The sequence below is a fragment of the Physeter macrocephalus genome, chromosome 13 (assembly GCF_002837175.3).
Source record: "Physeter macrocephalus isolate SW-GA chromosome 13, ASM283717v5, whole genome shotgun sequence".
NCBI lineage: Eukaryota > Metazoa > Chordata > Mammalia > Artiodactyla > Physeteridae > Physeter > Physeter macrocephalus.
Genome location: NC_041226.1, coordinates 87,949,141 through 87,955,499, shown reverse-complemented (window position 1 = coordinate 87,955,499; position 6,359 = coordinate 87,949,141).

Genomic DNA, 6,359 nt, shown 5'->3' with positions numbered 1-6,359 from the left:
CTGAGCCTGCGCGTCCGGAGCCTGTGCCCCGCAACGGGAGAGGCCACAACAGCGAGAGGCCCGCGTACCGAAAAAAAAAAAAAAAAAAAGAGTGCTGCCCTGCGGTTCTCTGAATGAACCACAGAACCGTGACTCCTCAGAGCTCGGGACCCCGGGAACTTGTCCTGCCGGCCTGACCCTCCATGGCGCCGCAGAGCTCCTGCACTGGACCCGGGGGAAGGACAACTTGGCACCCAAGGCCCCCGTCCAGCACATGCAGTCCAGCTTTTTCTAGAACAACTCCAGGGACAGGGAGTTGTATTCATTCATTCACTCCACAAGGAATTACTGGGCACCTACATGCGTGGGGCAGCCGCTGTTCCAGGCACTGGCGATTCAGGGGTGACCAGGTTAACCTGCTGCCTGCCCCCACCAAGCTCACAATCTACTGAGAGAGGAGAGGGTCACCAAGCGAACAAGTCAGCAGATAACAGAATTGCAGATCATGATGAGAGCCATGAAGACGACTACAACGGGGCCCTACGTCAGGCCGGAGAACAGCTGGCATGGTCGAGGCTCCCTCTCAACTTAGAGAAGGCAGGGAGGGCCCCCGGGAGGTGGCAGCATCTGAGCTGAGCCCTAAACAACCAGACAGAGCCGCTGCTCCCCCTGGGGCCCGGGCAGTCCAAGCAGAGGGAACAGCAGGTTCCCGGGAGGGGGAACTCCTGGGGCAGGAGTGAGCTTGGCACCTTAGACAGCCAGGGAGGGAGCCCAGCAAGTGGGAGGAGAGTGGAGAGGGTCACAGGGGTCAGATCATGTAGTGGGTTTTTCTGTCGGAGGTGAGAAGCCGCTGGTGGAATATGATGGGACACCCCTTTGATTGGCTCAGCGTGAAATCTGGGTTCAGAGGGCAGAGTGGAGTCAGGAAACCAGAGAGGAGGCTGCCACAGGGGTCCAATGAGAGCTGCCAGTGGCTGAGACCAAGGTGGCCGCAGGGCAGTTCAGGGAGAAGTGGACAGATTCAGGTTATACGTTGGATGGACCCAATGAGACCTGCTCATGGGCTGGATTGGGGGAATGGAAGAAAGACAGGCTAATGCCTGCATTGGGGGCCAGATGGGTGCTGTCCGCTGGGAGGGGCTGCCTGGGTCTGGGGGGAGAACCGGGAGCCACGGGCCGTAAGCAATTTCCGCTGCTGCAGAGACGTCTTCCTCCCGCGCAGCTGGAAGTGCCTCGTCCTGCTGACCAGCGTAGGACCCAAATCAGACAAGCCTGGTTCCACCCTGACTCCACAGGAGGAGCTAGAAAGCTTGGGCGGTCACTAAAATCCTCCAAGCCCCAGTTTCATTGACGCTAAAATGTGAAAGTGATGCCAGTTTCCTGGCTCGCTGTGGGGACTCCACGAAGGCCCATGTAAAAGCACATCTTGCAGGCTGACACATGGCTATCTGCCAGAATTGTCATTACCGGCCTTGCTCTCCTGCTCCTTTGTCTTTGTGTGAACCAGCCCTGCCTCCAGAAACGGGGCTCTGGGAGAAGGTGCCTCTCAGACAGGGCCAATCCTGGAGAGATGGGCTGTGAAAAGCAGGAAGAGGAGGAGGGCTCTCAGGTCACCTGAGTGGAGACAGCACAAGGTAGCCAGGGCTACCCTGAGGCTTCAGTTCGGGCCCCGGGGAGAGGCTGGAGGAGCATGAGCTTTGACAGGAAAGAGACCCAACACCTCCCCTGTCCAGCCAGTGCCTTGACCCACCTGAGCCTCGGTTTCCTCCTCTGAGAAATGGGTACATAGTCGGCCCATGGTGAGGATGAGGTAAGACATGCTTTTAGGCACTTTCACCCCGGCTCAGACATACAGGCCGAGCTCAGGAGCCACCAGCTCCAGGGTCCATGGGGACACCTCCAGCGGTCAGGGTGCGTGTGGCTTCTGGGGCCTGGAGCAGCAGTGGCAAATGAGGAAATGGGGGGCCGGGAGCGTGCATAGAGTGGGGCGGGAGCAGCCCCTAAAGGAGCTCGTTCATCCCGGAGGACTCACCAGGCCAGTGTGTTCCAGGCTGGAGGTCAGGCCTGGAGTCGGCAGCCAGCAGTGGGACGATCACGCCCTAGCTGTACCTCAGAGCCTTTCCAGGGGTTCTCGCTGCCAGGAGCCCTGGTCCCACCCGCAGGGAAGCCTCCCCACCCCCTCCCCATCTTCTGCGGTGTCCCTCGCCCCCCGCAGGCCCTCTTGTGTCATCCTGAAACCTCTATGAGGAACTAAAAGCCATAAAGTAGCTCAAGGGTTAGAATGTCCGTGTTGGGGCTCGATGGTCTGGGTGTGAATACTTCTTACCCGGAAAATCCTGAGCCCTGTGCCTCGGTCGCCACACACCCATCCCACAGGGTGACTTGTGAGGATCAAACAAGGTAGTGCTGAGCGCTCCCCCTCCAATGGATCGTGCAATAACCCCTGTAAGGCCATGTTTGTTTATCCCCAATTTATACATGAGGATACTGAGGCTCAGACGGGTTAAGTAACTGGCTCAAGGTCACACAGCTGCAAGTACAAGAGCTGAGTCCTGAGCCCACGCTCACCTTGACCGCTGCACTCCCCACCCCTTGCAGAAGTTAGGGAGCCAGGTCCAGAAGGGTCTGCTCAGGGAGCAGACCATCCTGAATGTCTGCAGGTGGAGGTCTGGGCAGTCTGGTCCACCTGCGGCCCCCCGCCCAGGGCTGGACTCTAGTTATCTGGGGATGAAGTGCCTGCACTCTGCTTGCCTTTGCACTGTCCCTTCTGAAAAGCCCCAATCTAGTCCCAAGCAAATAAGGAGGGGAAAGGGGTGTGTCCACACGCAAGAGATCTGTCTAGAGGTCAGCAAAAATCCAGCTGGAGAGGGTGCCAAGTGTCCTGGAGCAGTGGCAGCCAATTGAGACGAGCCAGGGACACAGCCGGATGCCCTGTGGGAGGGGTTGCACCTCCCGCTTCTTTCTGCGTGTGGGGAGTCGACTTCGTGCCAGGCACTGTTGACACGCTACCTCAGCATCACGGCTCTGGACTGCCACCCACACGCACAAATAAGAGAACTGAGAGGTTCAGAGAGGTGAAGAGCCTTGTCCAAGGTCACACAGGCCGGCCTGGCTCCCGGGTCCTCTCCACTATCACATTCCCTAGAGACCCTGCGCTGTTCCCAGCTTCCCTGGTGCTGGACATGGTGCCTTCGACGGCCCGTGCTCAGCGGAGGATGGTGCTTCGGGGCTCTGCCCCTTTGTTGGGACTCGGGAAACCAGCCTCCGCAGTATTGAAAGTGTTGAGAAAAATGGAACCATCCATCCCATTTGTCCCTTGGTTTATAACTACGACCACGTCCACCGCCAATCCAGGTCACAGGCAGGAGAAAGTGCACCTCCCCTCTGGGATTGGTTTCTGGACCCAACTCATGTCTGCTGGGATCCTGCAGGTGCCCAGCAAGGAGCCACTGACTCACCTCAACTTTCCGCATCCAAAGGCTCCGAGAGGAATCCCAGCTACCTCGCTGGGTCCAGCCTGCAGGAGCCCTCATCACAGGTCCCCCAGTAGCTCTACTCCCCGAAGCCTACCTGCCCTCCTCCCTCGCAGGAAGACTCTGCTAGAACTCACCTCCTGCCTCCTGATATATCTGAGCAAGTCTCCCCTCCCACTTCTCTCCCTCCTGCCTCTCTGCCAGAGGTACACCAGACTCCAGTGCTCTTGAGGGGAAAATTTTTTTAAATTTAAAAAAATGATATGTGGACACTATAGAAAGATTTAAAAATCAAATGTGAAAAACAAAAAGCGAAGTTAAAACTTACCCACAATCCTTTTCTTTTTCTTTTGCGGTTCAGTAATGTTTAACATTTTCATAACCATCTTTTGGAGGCAGAAAAAGCAATACGGATTTCCCCAAAACCCTCACATCCCCACCACCCAGGGATATAAGCACATTACTATCTAGAGAAACAGCCTTCTGGTCCTTTGTCCGTGTAGATGGACAGAGAGACGGAGCAATCAAAAATGTAGATTTTCAATTTCTTACAAAGAGGGGTTGTACTTTACCCATAGTTGTTATAGCTGCCTTCCCTGCTTCACAACTGGTCATAAGCATCTTCCAAAAGAATAAATGGATAAGCACATCATCTGATGGCCCATCGTATGGTTGCTCCATCTGGTCTCCAACAATCCCCCACTGCTGGACACATAGGGTATGTCCAGTGTTCCGTAGGGAGAAGTCAGGCTGGAACAGGCTCCAGGAGGAGTGCTGGGGAGCGGGGAGAGTTGTCTGTCTTGCCCACTGTAGCACGCAGCGCCTGGCACAGGGCTTGGAGCACAGTGGGCTCCAGTGATGTTTGCTGGATGAATGAACCAACGCAAGCCAGCCTCTCCAGCACCCCCTTCCCCCGTGGCTCCGGTCCTCAGCCTGCAGTTGCTCTCAGCTTCCCCAGCGCTGCCCACTGCACTTCTGCCTTGGTCCCCGTGGCCTCAGAACTGCTCTCTCGGAGGTCCCCCGCGCACCCAGCTCCTGTGCCTCAGAACAGCAGTGGACACGCTGAGCACCCCCTCCGCCTCAGCAGCGTCTCCCTGCCTCCAGGCTGGGTGCCCAGCCTCCTCTCCTCCCTCCCGATTCTCCCGGGCAGGGCCCCTAACTCCATCACAGCCATTCAAAGATATGTCCCCGGCACCCTCGGAGGGCTAGTGGGGAGACCAGAGGGACGTGGCAGGGAACAGTGACAGTGGGCGCTGAGCGATGGGGGGAGGGCCTCAGCCCCCACCAAGGAAGCCCAAGCAAAGAGAAGCTGTGTCTGCAGAGCAAGCAGCCCCCTACCACCCCATCTTCCAGCTAGATGGCTGCCCCCCCATTCTCCCCAAAGATCCGGGAGCAGCCGCACAGACCCACGTAGTCCCCAGAGCCCGGTGTGCCCAGCACTCAGAGCAGGGACAGGACGGCGGCCACGCGAGCACATCCGGGATACCTGCCCTGGTCTAGGGGGCCAGGTGAGGGCTCTCAGAGGAAGTGAGGCCTCAGCTGAGCCTTGAACAGGGGCCAGGGGCTCCCAGGGGGGAAAGGGGTTCTGGGGAAGGGGCCAAATCCTAACTATTCAGTGGCCCGGAGAGTCTGAGGAACCGAGAGGAGGCCAGGGCCTCTGGACTCAGAGAGCAGGGGTGGGAAGGCAGCCTGAGGCTGCAGCACTGGCAGGGCAGCCAGGTGGGTGGGGGGGGTGGACTGGGGGTGGGTAGTCCTGGAAGTCCCTGCAGCCTCGGGCTCCCCCTCCGGGGGACTGGGTCTCAGCAGCCCTGCCGGACTCCCAATCAGCCAGGTCTAACATGGCTACCTAACAGAGCTCTTCAAACTCAGAACCCCTTCCCACCCAGACGTCTTCCTTCCCCTGGCGTCCTCCTTGGCACAGAGGGGGTGTCCCCAGGATCACCAAGAACCCCACGCTCTCCCTCGGCACCAAATGCCACCCCAATCTTCCTCTTCCACGCCCAAGGACTCTCTCTACCCTTCACAGGTCCTTTAACATCTCCTACCTGGGCACAGGCAACAGCACAGCTTCCAACTGCTGAGTTGGAAGCACCAAGAAAACTGCCCTGAGTTTCCAAAAGCGCAACTGGGCAATCTAGCATTCACTCTCCCTCCCTCTCTCTCCCTCTCTCTCTCTACCATGCTCTATCTCTCTCTCCCTCCCTCTCTCTCTCCCACGCTCTATCTCTCTCTCTCTCCCTCTCCCTCTCTCTCCCTCTCCCTCCCTCTCTCTCTCCCACACTCTATCTCTCTCTCTCTCCCTCTCCCTCCCTCCCTCTCTCTCTCCCACCTCTATCTCTCTCTCTCCCTCTCTCTCTCTCTCTCCCTCTCCCACACTCTCTCTCTCTCCCTCTCCCTCCCACTCTCTCTCCCTCTCTCTCCCACTCTCTTTCCCTCTCTCCCTCTCACTCTCTCGCTCTCTCCCCCTCACTCTCTCCCTCCCACTCTCTCCCTCCCTCTCTCTCTCTCCCTCTCTACCACTCTCTCTCCATCTCTCTCCCACTCTCTCTCCCTCTCTCTCTCCCTCTCTCTCCATCTCTCTCCCTCTCTCCCCCCTCCCTCCAACTCTCCCTCTCCCTCCATCTCTCCCTCTCCCTCACTCCCTCCCAGAGAGGGACAGATGGAGGGAGAGGCAGAGAGGAGGGAGAAGGAGAGGGAGAGGGAGGGAGTGAAGGAGAGGAGGAGTGGGAGAGGAAGAGAGGGAGAAGGAGAGAGGGTACCTGCCTCCCTCTCTGTCTCCCTCTCTCCCTCTCCCTGTCCCTCTCTCCCCCCTGTCCCTCTCCCTATGTCTCTCCCTCTCTGGGAGGGAGAGAGGGAGAGAGAGAGAGAGAGAGAGAGAGAGAGAGAGAGAGAGAGAGAGAGAGAGAG